At 46.1% G+C, this 9636-nt stretch overlaps 36 non-coding genes across 36 annotated transcripts; all 36 read right to left on the bottom strand.

The window, feature by feature from the left end:
- Window positions 1-43: 43 nt before the first annotated feature.
- TRNAP-CGG (transfer RNA proline (anticodon CGG)) lies at window positions 44-115 on the bottom strand. The gene has a single exon. It is a non-coding gene; the product is annotated as a tRNA-Pro (tRNA).
- An 88-nt stretch (window positions 116-203) lies between these two features.
- Window positions 204-275, bottom strand: TRNAP-UGG (transfer RNA proline (anticodon UGG)). Its single transcript has one exon. It is a non-coding gene; the product is annotated as a tRNA-Pro (tRNA).
- An 86-nt stretch (window positions 276-361) lies between these two features.
- Window positions 362-435, bottom strand: TRNAP-CGG (transfer RNA proline (anticodon CGG)). The gene has a single exon. It is a non-coding gene; the product is annotated as a tRNA-Pro (tRNA).
- Window positions 436-844: 409 nt separating this feature from the next.
- On the bottom strand, window positions 845-916 carry TRNAP-UGG (transfer RNA proline (anticodon UGG)). The gene has a single exon. It is a non-coding gene; the product is annotated as a tRNA-Pro (tRNA).
- An 88-nt stretch (window positions 917-1004) lies between these two features.
- TRNAP-CGG (transfer RNA proline (anticodon CGG)) lies at window positions 1005-1076 on the bottom strand. The gene has a single exon. It is a non-coding gene; the product is annotated as a tRNA-Pro (tRNA).
- Window positions 1077-1165: 89 nt separating this feature from the next.
- Window positions 1166-1237, bottom strand: TRNAP-UGG (transfer RNA proline (anticodon UGG)). Its single transcript has one exon. It is a non-coding gene; the product is annotated as a tRNA-Pro (tRNA).
- An 86-nt stretch (window positions 1238-1323) lies between these two features.
- On the bottom strand, window positions 1324-1397 carry TRNAP-CGG (transfer RNA proline (anticodon CGG)). Its single transcript has one exon. It is a non-coding gene; the product is annotated as a tRNA-Pro (tRNA).
- A 409-nt stretch (window positions 1398-1806) lies between these two features.
- Window positions 1807-1878, bottom strand: TRNAP-AGG (transfer RNA proline (anticodon AGG)). The gene has a single exon. It is a non-coding gene; the product is annotated as a tRNA-Pro (tRNA).
- Window positions 1879-2126: 248 nt separating this feature from the next.
- TRNAP-UGG (transfer RNA proline (anticodon UGG)) lies at window positions 2127-2198 on the bottom strand. Its single transcript has one exon. It is a non-coding gene; the product is annotated as a tRNA-Pro (tRNA).
- A 409-nt stretch (window positions 2199-2607) lies between these two features.
- On the bottom strand, window positions 2608-2679 carry TRNAP-UGG (transfer RNA proline (anticodon UGG)). The gene has a single exon. It is a non-coding gene; the product is annotated as a tRNA-Pro (tRNA).
- An 88-nt stretch (window positions 2680-2767) lies between these two features.
- On the bottom strand, window positions 2768-2839 carry TRNAP-CGG (transfer RNA proline (anticodon CGG)). Its single transcript has one exon. It is a non-coding gene; the product is annotated as a tRNA-Pro (tRNA).
- An 89-nt stretch (window positions 2840-2928) lies between these two features.
- On the bottom strand, window positions 2929-3000 carry TRNAP-UGG (transfer RNA proline (anticodon UGG)). The gene has a single exon. It is a non-coding gene; the product is annotated as a tRNA-Pro (tRNA).
- An 86-nt stretch (window positions 3001-3086) lies between these two features.
- TRNAP-CGG (transfer RNA proline (anticodon CGG)) lies at window positions 3087-3160 on the bottom strand. The gene has a single exon. It is a non-coding gene; the product is annotated as a tRNA-Pro (tRNA).
- A 409-nt stretch (window positions 3161-3569) lies between these two features.
- TRNAP-AGG (transfer RNA proline (anticodon AGG)) lies at window positions 3570-3641 on the bottom strand. The gene has a single exon. It is a non-coding gene; the product is annotated as a tRNA-Pro (tRNA).
- An 88-nt stretch (window positions 3642-3729) lies between these two features.
- Window positions 3730-3801, bottom strand: TRNAP-UGG (transfer RNA proline (anticodon UGG)). Its single transcript has one exon. It is a non-coding gene; the product is annotated as a tRNA-Pro (tRNA).
- A 569-nt stretch (window positions 3802-4370) lies between these two features.
- On the bottom strand, window positions 4371-4442 carry TRNAP-UGG (transfer RNA proline (anticodon UGG)). Its single transcript has one exon. It is a non-coding gene; the product is annotated as a tRNA-Pro (tRNA).
- Window positions 4443-4530: 88 nt separating this feature from the next.
- On the bottom strand, window positions 4531-4602 carry TRNAP-CGG (transfer RNA proline (anticodon CGG)). Its single transcript has one exon. It is a non-coding gene; the product is annotated as a tRNA-Pro (tRNA).
- An 87-nt stretch (window positions 4603-4689) lies between these two features.
- TRNAP-AGG (transfer RNA proline (anticodon AGG)) lies at window positions 4690-4763 on the bottom strand. The gene has a single exon. It is a non-coding gene; the product is annotated as a tRNA-Pro (tRNA).
- An 89-nt stretch (window positions 4764-4852) lies between these two features.
- TRNAP-CGG (transfer RNA proline (anticodon CGG)) lies at window positions 4853-4924 on the bottom strand. The gene has a single exon. It is a non-coding gene; the product is annotated as a tRNA-Pro (tRNA).
- Window positions 4925-5333: 409 nt separating this feature from the next.
- On the bottom strand, window positions 5334-5405 carry TRNAP-AGG (transfer RNA proline (anticodon AGG)). The gene has a single exon. It is a non-coding gene; the product is annotated as a tRNA-Pro (tRNA).
- An 88-nt stretch (window positions 5406-5493) lies between these two features.
- TRNAP-AGG (transfer RNA proline (anticodon AGG)) lies at window positions 5494-5565 on the bottom strand. The gene has a single exon. It is a non-coding gene; the product is annotated as a tRNA-Pro (tRNA).
- A 248-nt stretch (window positions 5566-5813) lies between these two features.
- Window positions 5814-5885, bottom strand: TRNAP-CGG (transfer RNA proline (anticodon CGG)). The gene has a single exon. It is a non-coding gene; the product is annotated as a tRNA-Pro (tRNA).
- Window positions 5886-5971: 86 nt separating this feature from the next.
- On the bottom strand, window positions 5972-6045 carry TRNAP-AGG (transfer RNA proline (anticodon AGG)). Its single transcript has one exon. It is a non-coding gene; the product is annotated as a tRNA-Pro (tRNA).
- Window positions 6046-6294: 249 nt separating this feature from the next.
- TRNAP-CGG (transfer RNA proline (anticodon CGG)) lies at window positions 6295-6366 on the bottom strand. Its single transcript has one exon. It is a non-coding gene; the product is annotated as a tRNA-Pro (tRNA).
- A 247-nt stretch (window positions 6367-6613) lies between these two features.
- On the bottom strand, window positions 6614-6687 carry TRNAP-AGG (transfer RNA proline (anticodon AGG)). Its single transcript has one exon. It is a non-coding gene; the product is annotated as a tRNA-Pro (tRNA).
- Window positions 6688-6776: 89 nt separating this feature from the next.
- TRNAP-CGG (transfer RNA proline (anticodon CGG)) lies at window positions 6777-6848 on the bottom strand. The gene has a single exon. It is a non-coding gene; the product is annotated as a tRNA-Pro (tRNA).
- A 409-nt stretch (window positions 6849-7257) lies between these two features.
- On the bottom strand, window positions 7258-7329 carry TRNAP-AGG (transfer RNA proline (anticodon AGG)). Its single transcript has one exon. It is a non-coding gene; the product is annotated as a tRNA-Pro (tRNA).
- Window positions 7330-7575: 246 nt separating this feature from the next.
- TRNAP-CGG (transfer RNA proline (anticodon CGG)) lies at window positions 7576-7649 on the bottom strand. The gene has a single exon. It is a non-coding gene; the product is annotated as a tRNA-Pro (tRNA).
- Window positions 7650-7737: 88 nt separating this feature from the next.
- On the bottom strand, window positions 7738-7809 carry TRNAP-CGG (transfer RNA proline (anticodon CGG)). Its single transcript has one exon. It is a non-coding gene; the product is annotated as a tRNA-Pro (tRNA).
- A 247-nt stretch (window positions 7810-8056) lies between these two features.
- Window positions 8057-8130, bottom strand: TRNAP-AGG (transfer RNA proline (anticodon AGG)). Its single transcript has one exon. It is a non-coding gene; the product is annotated as a tRNA-Pro (tRNA).
- Window positions 8131-8219: 89 nt separating this feature from the next.
- Window positions 8220-8291, bottom strand: TRNAP-UGG (transfer RNA proline (anticodon UGG)). The gene has a single exon. It is a non-coding gene; the product is annotated as a tRNA-Pro (tRNA).
- Window positions 8292-8379: 88 nt separating this feature from the next.
- TRNAP-UGG (transfer RNA proline (anticodon UGG)) lies at window positions 8380-8451 on the bottom strand. The gene has a single exon. It is a non-coding gene; the product is annotated as a tRNA-Pro (tRNA).
- An 88-nt stretch (window positions 8452-8539) lies between these two features.
- TRNAP-CGG (transfer RNA proline (anticodon CGG)) lies at window positions 8540-8611 on the bottom strand. The gene has a single exon. It is a non-coding gene; the product is annotated as a tRNA-Pro (tRNA).
- An 89-nt stretch (window positions 8612-8700) lies between these two features.
- TRNAP-CGG (transfer RNA proline (anticodon CGG)) lies at window positions 8701-8772 on the bottom strand. Its single transcript has one exon. It is a non-coding gene; the product is annotated as a tRNA-Pro (tRNA).
- A 247-nt stretch (window positions 8773-9019) lies between these two features.
- TRNAP-AGG (transfer RNA proline (anticodon AGG)) lies at window positions 9020-9093 on the bottom strand. Its single transcript has one exon. It is a non-coding gene; the product is annotated as a tRNA-Pro (tRNA).
- An 89-nt stretch (window positions 9094-9182) lies between these two features.
- On the bottom strand, window positions 9183-9254 carry TRNAP-CGG (transfer RNA proline (anticodon CGG)). Its single transcript has one exon. It is a non-coding gene; the product is annotated as a tRNA-Pro (tRNA).
- Window positions 9255-9636: the final 382 nt, after the last annotated feature.

Raw genomic sequence — 9636 nt, 5'->3', positions numbered from 1 at the left:
TCGTTGCATTTGAATAGTCACCAAATTACTTCTGCAAAAACTCTGGTCCGTCCAGGATTTGAACCCGGGACCACTCACACCCGAAGCGAGTATCATACCCCTAGACCAACGGACCATGTATGACACTGAAACATGCTCAACTCGTAGTCCTACAATTTAACTCGTTGCATTTGAATAGTCACCAAATTACTTCTGCAAAACTCGGGTCCGTCCGGGATTTGAACCCGGGACCACTCGCACCCAAAGCGAATATCATACCACTAGACCAACGGACCGTGTATGAAATAAAACATGCTCAACTCATAGGCCTACCCTGTAGTTAGTTGCATTTAAATAGTCACTAAATTACCTCTGCAAAAACTCGGGTCCGTCCGGGATTTGAACCCGGGACCACTCACACCCGAAGCGAGTATCATACCCCTAGACCAACGGACGAAGTATGACACTGAAACAAGCTCAGCTCGTATTCCTACAATTTAAATAGTTACATTTAAATAGTCACCAAATTACTTCTGCAAAACTCGGGTCCGTCCGGGATTTGAACCCGGGACCACTCACACCCGAAGCGAGTAACATACCCCAAAACCAACGGATCATGTATGACAGCGAGACATTCTCAACTCGTAGTCCTACAATTTAACTAGTTGCATTTAAATAGTCACCAAGTTACTTCTGCAAACCTCGGGTCCGTCCAGGATTTGAACCCGTGACCACTCACACCCGAAGCGAGTATCATACCCCTAGACCAACGGACCATGTATGACACTGAAACATGCTCAACTCGTAGTCCTACAATTTAACTCGTTGCATTTGAATAGTCACCAAATTACTTCTGCAAAAACTCGGGTCCGTCCGGGATTTGAACCCGGGACCACTCGCACCCAAAGCGAGTATCATACCCCTAGACCAACGGACCATGTATGAAATAAAACATGCTCAACTCATAGCCCTACCCTGTAGTTAGTTGCATTTAGATAGTCACTAAATTACCTCTGCAAAAACTCGGGTCCGTCCGGGATTTGAACCCGGGACCACTCACACCCGAGGCGAGTATCATACCCCTAGACCAACGGACCATGTATGACACTGAAACATGCTCAACTCGTAGGCCTACAATATAACTAGTTGCATTTAAATAGTCACTAAATTACCTCTGCAAAAACTCGGGTCCGTCCGGGAATTGAACCCGGGACCACTCACATCCAAAGCGAGTATCATACCCCTAGACCAACGGACCATGTATGAAATAAAACATGCTCAACTCATAGGCCTACCCTGTAGTTAGTTGCATTTAAATAGTCACTAAATTACCTCTGCAATAACTCGGGTCCGTCCGGGATTTGAACCCGGGACCACTCACACCCGAAGCGAGTATCATACCCCTAGACCAACGGACGAAGTATGACACTGAAACAAGCTCAGCTCGTATTCCTACAATTTAACTAGTTACATTTAAATAGTCACCAAATTACTTCTGCAAAACTCGGGTCCGTCCGGGATTTGAACCCGGGACCACTCACACCCGAAGCGAGTAACATACCCCAAAACCAACGGATCATGTATGACAGCGAGACATTCTCAACTCGTAGTCCTACAATTTAACTAGTTGCAATTAAATAGTCACCAAATTACTTCTGCAAACCTCGGGTCCGTCCAGGATTTGAACCCGGGACCACTCACACTCGAAGCGAGTATCATACTCCTAGACCAACGGACCATGTATGACACTGAAACATGCTCAACTCGTAGTCCTACAATTTAACTCGTTGCATTTGAATAGTCACCAAATTACTTCTGCAAAAACTCGGGTCCGTCCGGGATTTGAACCCGGGACCACTCGCACCCTAAGCGAGTACCATACCCCTAGCCCAACGGACCATGTATGAAATATAACATGCTCAACTCATAGGCCTACCCTGTAGTTAGTTGCATTTAAATAGTCACTAAATTACCTCTGCAAAAACTCGGGTCCTTCCGGGATTTGAACCCGGGACCACTCGCACCCTAAGCGAGTACCATACCCCTAGCCCAACGGACCATATATGAAATATAACATGCTCAACTCATAGGCCTACCCTGTAGTTAGTTGCATTTAAATAGTCACTAAATTACCTCTGCAAAAACTCGGGTCCGTCCGGGAATTGAACCCGGGACCACTCACACCCAAAGCGAGTATCATACCCCTAGACCAACGGACCATGTATGAAATAAAACATGCTCAACTCATAGGCCTACCCTGTAGTTAGTTGCATTTAAATAGTCACTAAATTACCTCTATAAAAACTCGGGTCCGTCCTGGAATTGAACCCGGGACCACTCACACCCGAAGCGAGTATCATACCCCTAGACCAACGGAAGAAGTATGACACTGAAACAAGCTCAGCTCGTAGTCCTACAATTTAACTAGTTGCATTTAAATAGTCACCAAGTTACTTCTGCAAACCTCGGGTCCGTCCAGGATTTGAACCCGTGACCACTCACACCCGAAGCGAGTATCATACCCCTAGACCAACGGACCATGTATGACACTGAAACATGCTCAACTCGTAGTCCTACAATTTAACTCGTTGCATTTGAATAGTCACCAAATTACTTCTGCAAAAACTCGGGTCCGTCCGGGATTTGAACCCGGGACCACTCGCACCCAAAGCGAGTATCATACCCCTAGACCAACGGACCATGTATGAAATAAAACATGCTCAACTCATAGCCCTACCCTGTAGTTAGTTGCATTTAGATAGTCACTAAATTACCTCTGCAAAAACTCGGGGCCGTCCGGGATTTGAACCCGGGACCACTCACACCCGAGGCGAGTATCATACCCCTAGACCAACGGACCATGTATGACACTGAAACATGCTCAACTCGTAGGCCTACAATATAACTAGTTGCATTTAAATAGTCACTAAATTACCTCTGCAAAAACTCGGGTCCGTCCGGGAATTGAACCCGGGACCACTCACATCCAAAGCGAGTATCATACCCCTAGACCAACGGACCATGTATGAAATAAAACATGCTCAACTCATAGGCCTACCCTGTAGTTAGTTGCATTTAAATAGTCACTAAATTACCTCTGCAAAAACTCGGGTCCGTCCGGGATTTGAACCCGGGACCACTCACACCCGAAGCGAGTATCATACCCCTAGACCAACGGACGAAGTATGACACTGAAACAAGCTCAGCTCGTATTCCTACAATTTAACTAGTTACATTTAAATAGTCACCAAATTACTTCTGCAAAACTCGGGTCCGTCCGGGATTTGAACCCGGGACCACTCACACCCGAAGCGAGTAACATACCCCAAAACCAACGGATCATGTATGACAGCGAGACATTCTCAACTCGTAGTCCTACAATTTAACTAGTTGCATTTAAATAGTCACCAAATTACTTCTGCAAACCTCGGGTCCGTCCAGGATTTGAACCCGGGACCACTCACACTCGAAGCGAGTATCATACTCCTAGACCAACGGACCATGGATGACACTGAAACATGCTCAACTCGTAGTCCTACAATTTAACTCGTTGCATTTGAATAGTCACCAAATTACTTCTGCAAAAACTCGGGTCCGTCCGGGATTTGAACCCGGGACCACTCGCACCCTAAGCGAGTACCATACCCCTAGCCCAACGGACCATATATGAAATATAACATGCTCAACTCATAGGCCTACCCTGTAGTTAGTTGCATTTAAATAGTCACTAAATTACCTCTGCAAAAACTCGGGTCCGTCCGGGAATTGAACCCGGGACCACTCACACCCAAAGCGAGTATCATACCCCTAGACCAACGGACCATGTATGAAATAAAACATGCTCAACTCATAGGCCTACCCTGTAGTTAGTTGCATTTAAATAGTCACTAAATTACCTCTATAAAAACTCGGGTCCGTCCTGGAATTGAACCCGGGACCACTCACACCCGAAGCGAGTATCATACCCCTAGACCAACGGACGAAGTATGACACTGAAACAAGCTCAGCTCGTATTCCTACAATTTAAATAGTTACATTTAAATAGTCACCAAATTACTTCTGCAAAACTCGGGTCCGTCCGGGATTTGAACCCGGGACCACTCACACCCGAAGCGAGTAACATACCCCAAAACCAACGGATCATGTATGACAGCGAGACATTCTCAACTCGTAGTCCTACAATTTAACTAGTTGCATTTAAATAGTCACCAAGTTACTTCTGCAAACCTCGGGTCCGTCCAGGATTTGAACCCGTGACCACTCACACCCGAAGCGAGTATCATACCCCTAGACCAACGGACCATGTATGACACTGAAACATGCTCAACTCGTAGTCCTACAATTTAACTCGTTGCATTTGAATAGTCACCAAATTACTTCTGCAAAAACTCGGGTCCGTCCGGGATTTGAACCCGGGACCACTCGCACCCAAAGCGAGTATCATACCCCTAGACCAACGGACCATGTATGAAATAAAACATGCTCAACTCATAGCCCTACCCTGTAGTTAGTTGCATTTAGATAGTCACTAAATTACCTCTGCAAAAACTCGGGGCCGTCCGGGATTTGAACCCGGGACCACTCACACCCGAGGCGAGTATCATACCCCTAGACCAACGGACCATGTATGACACTGAAACATGCTCAACTCGTAGGCCTACAATATAACTAGTTGCATTTAAATAGTCACTAAATTACCTCTGCAAAAACTCGGGTCCGTCCGGGAATTGAACCCGGGACCACTCGCACCCTAAGCGAGTATCATACCCCTAGACCAACGGACGAAGTATGACACTGAAACATGCTCATCTCGTAGTCCTACAATTTAACTCGTAGCATTTGAATAGTCACCATATTACTTCTGCAAAAACTCGGGTCCGTCCGGGATTTGAACCCGGGACCACTCACACCCGAAGCGAATACCATACCCCTAGACCAACGGACCATGTATGACACTGAAACATGCTACACTTGTAGGCCTACAATATAACTCGTTGCATTTAAATAGTCACCAAATTACTTCTGCAAAACTCGGGTCCGTCCGGGATTTGAACCCGGGACTACTCACACCCGAAGCGAGTATCATACCCCTAAACCAACGGACGAAATATGACCCTAAAACATGCTCAACTCGTAGTCCTACTATTTAACTAGTTACATTTAAATAGTCACCAAATTACTTCTGCAAAACTCGGGTCCGTCCGGAATTTGAACCCGGGACCACGCACACTCGAAGCGAGTATCATACTCCTAGACCAACGGACCATGTATGACACTGAAACATGCTCAACTCGTAGTCCTACAATTTAACTCGTTGCATTTGAATAGTCACCAAATTACTTCTGCAAAAACTCGGGTCCGTCCGGGATTTGAACCCGGGACCACTCGCACCCTAAGCGAGTACCATACCCCTAGCCCAACGGACCATGTATGAAATATAACATGCTCAACTCATAGGCCTACCCTGTAGTTAGTTGCATTTAAATAGTCACTAAATTACCTCTGCAAAAACTCGGGTCCGTCCGGGATTTGAACCCGGGACCACTCGCACCCTAAGCGAGTACCATACCCCTAGCCCAACGGACCATGTATGAAATATAACATGCTCAACTCATAGGCCTACCCTGTAGTTAGTTGCATTTAAATAGTCACTAAATTACCTCTGCAAAAACTCGGGTCCGTCCGGGAATTGAACCCGGGACCACTCACACCCAAAGCGAGTATCATGCCCCTAGACCAACGGACCATGTATGAAATAAAACATGCTCAACTCATAGGCCTACCCTGTAGTTAGTTGCATTTAAATAGTCACTAAATTACCTCTGCAAAAACTCGGGTCCGTCCGGGATTTGAACCCGGGACCACTCACACCCGAAACGAGTATCATACCCCTAGACCAACGGACCATGTATGACACTGAAACATGCTCAACTCGTAGGCCTACAATATAACTAGTTGCATTTAAATAGTCACTAAATTACCTCTGCAAAACTCGGGTCCGTCCGGGATTTGAACCCGGGACCACTCGCACCCTAAGCGAGTATCATACCCCTAGACCAACGGACGAAGTACGACACTGAAACATGCTCAACTCATAGGCCTACCCTGTAGTTAGTTGCATTTAAATAGTCACTAAATTACCTCTGCAAAAACTCGGGTCCGTCCGGGAATTGAACCCGGGACCACTCACACCCAAAGCGAGTATCATGCCCCTAGACCAACGGACCATGTATGAAATAAAACATGCTCAACTCGTAGGCCTACAATATAACTAGTTGCATTTAAATAGTCACTAAATTACCTCTGCAAAAACTCGGGTCCGTCCGGGATTTGAACCCGGGACCACTCACACCCGAAACGAGTATCATACCCCTAGACCAACGGACCATGTATGACACTGAAACATGCTCAACTCGTAGGCCTACAATATAACTAGTTGCATTTAAATAGTCACTAAATTACCTCTGCAAAAACTCGGGTCCGTCCGGGATTTCAACCCGGGACCACTCACACCCGAAGCGAGTATCATACCCCTAGACCAACGGACGAAGTATGACACTGAAACATGCTCAGCTCGTATTCCTACAATTTAACTAGTTACATTTAAATAGTCACCAAATTACTTCTGCAAAACTCGGGTCCGTCCGGGATTTGAACCCGGGACCACTCGCACCCTAAGCGAGTATCATACCCCTAGACCAACGGACGAAGTATGACACTGAAACATGCTCATCTCGTAGTCCTACAATTTAACTCGTAGCATTTGAATAGTCACCATATTACTTCTGCAAAAACTCGGGTCCGTCCGGGATTTGAACCCGGGACCACTCACACCCGAAGCGAATACCATACCCCTAGACCAACGGACCATGTATGACACTGAAACATGCTACACTTGTAGGCCTACAATATAACTCGTTGCATTTAAATAGTCACCAAATTACTTCTGCAAAACTCGGGTCCGTCCGGGATTTGAACCCGGGACTACTCACACCCGAAGCGAGTATCATACCCCTAAACCAACGGACGAAATATGACCCTAAAACATGCTCAACTCGTAGTCCTACTATTTAACTAGTTACATTTAAATAGTCACCAAATTACTTCTGCAAAACTCGGGTCCGTCCGGAATTTGAACCCGGGACCACTCACACTCGAAGCGAGTATCATACTCCTAGACCAACGGACCATGTATGACACTGAAACATGCTCAACTCGTAGTCCTACAATTTAACTCGTTGCATTTGAATAGTCACCAAATTACTTCTGCAAAAACTCGGGTCCGTCCGGGATTTGAACCCGGGACCACTCGCACCCTAAGCGAGTATCATACCCCTAGCCCAACGGACCATGTATGAAATATAACATGCTCAACTCATAGGCCTACCCTGTAGTTAGTTGCATTTAAATAGTCACTAAATTACCTCTGCAAAAACTCGGGTCCGTCCGGGAATTGAACCCGGGACCACGCACACCCAAAGCGAGTATCATACCCCTAGACCAACGGACCATGTATGAAATAAAACATGCTCAACTCATAGGCCTACCCTGTAGTTAGTTGCATTTAAATAGTCACTAAATTACCTCTGCAAAAACTCGGGTCCGTCCGGGATTTGAACCCGGGACCACTCACACCCGAAGCGAGTATCATACCCCTAGACCAACGGACGAAGTATGACACTGAAACATGCTCAGCTCGTATTCCTACAATTTAACTAGTTACATTTAAATAGTCACCAAATTACTTCTGCAAAACTCGGGTCCGTCCGGGATTTGAACCCGGGACCACTCACACCCGAAACGAGTATCATACCCCTAGACCAACGGACCATGTATGACACTGAAACATGCTCAACTCGTAGGCCTACAATATAACTAGTTGCATTTAAATAGTCACTAAATTACCTCTGCAAAAACTCGGGTCCGTCCGGGATTTCAACCCGGGACCACTCACACCCGAAGCGAGTATCATACCCCTAGACCAACCGACGAAGTATGACACTGAAACATGCTCAGCTCGTATTCCTACAATTTAACTAGTTACATTTAAATAGTCACCAAATTACTTCTGCAAAACTCGGGTCCGTCCGGGATTTGAACCCGGGACCACTCGCACCCTAAGCGAGTATCATACCCCTAGACCAACGGACGAAGTATGACACTGAAACATGCTCATCTCGTAGTCCTACAATTTAACTCGTAGCATTTGAATAGTCACCATATTACTTCTGCAAAAACTCGGGTCCGTCCGGGATTTGAACCCGGGACCACTCGCACCCAAAGCGAGTATCATACCCCTAGACCAACGGACCATGTATGAAATAGAACATGCTCAACTCATAGGCCTACCCTGTAGTTAGTTGCATTTAAATAGTCACTAAATTACCTCTGCAGAAACTCGGGTCCGTCCGGGATTTGAACCCGGGACCACTCACACCCAAAGCGAGTATCATACCCCTAGACCAACGGACCATGTATGAAATAAAACATGCTCAACTCATAGGCCTACCCTGTAGTTAGTTGCATTTAAATAGTCACTAAATTACCTCTGCAAAAACTCGGGTCCGTCCGGGAATTGAACCCGGGACCACTCACACCCGAAGCGAGTATCATACCCCTAGACCAACGGACCATGTATAACACTGAAACATGCTCAACTCGTAGGCCTACAATATAAATAGCTGCATTTAAATAGTCACTAAATTACCTCTGCAAAAACTCGGGTCCGTCCGGGATTTGAACCCGGGACCACTCACACCCGAAACGAGTATCATACCCCTAGACCAACGGACCATGTATGACACTGAAACATGCTCAACTCGTAGGCCTACAATATAACTAGTTGCATTTAAATAGTCACTAAATTACCTCTGCAAAAACTCGGGTCCGTCCGGGATTTCAACCCGGGACCACTCACACCCGAAGCGAGTATCATACCCCTAGACCAACGGACGAAGTATGACACTGAAACATGCTCAGCTCGTATTCCTACAATTTAACTAGTTACATTTAAATAGTCACCAAATTACTTCTGCAAAACTCGGGTCCGTCCGGGATTTGAACCCGGGACCACTCGCACCCTAAGCGAGTATCATACCCCTAGACCAACGGACGAAGTATGACACTGAAACATGCTCATCTCGTAGTCCTACAATTTAACTCGTAGCATTTGAATAGTCACCATATTACTTCTGCAAAAACTCGGGTCCGTCCGGGATTTGAACCCGGGACCACTCACACCCGAAGCGAATACCATACCCCTAGACCAACGGACCATGTATGACACTGAAACATGCTACACTTGTAGGCCTACAATATAACTCGTTGCATTTAAATAGTCACCAAATTACTTCTGCAAAACTCGGGTCCGTCCGGGATTTGAACCCGGGACTACTCACACCCGAAGCGAGTATCATACCCCTAAACCAACGGACGAAATATGACCCTAAAACATGCTCAACTCGTAGTCCTACTATTTAACTAGTTACATTTAAATAGTCACCAAATTACTTCTGCAAAACTCGGGTCCGTCCGGAATTTGAACCCGGGACCATTCACACTCGAAGCGAGTATCATACTCCTAGACCAACGGACCATGTATGACACTGAAACATGCTCAACTCGTAGTCCTACAATTTAACTCGTTGCATTTGAATA

This window comes from Phalangium opilio, unplaced genomic scaffold (genome assembly GCF_054372755.1).
Source record: "Phalangium opilio isolate 3A_F unplaced genomic scaffold, DU_Popi_V2 ptg000094l_1, whole genome shotgun sequence".
Taxonomy (NCBI): Eukaryota; Metazoa; Arthropoda; class Arachnida; order Opiliones; family Phalangiidae; genus Phalangium; species Phalangium opilio.
This window is presented reverse-complemented; position numbering and strand designations above follow the sequence as displayed.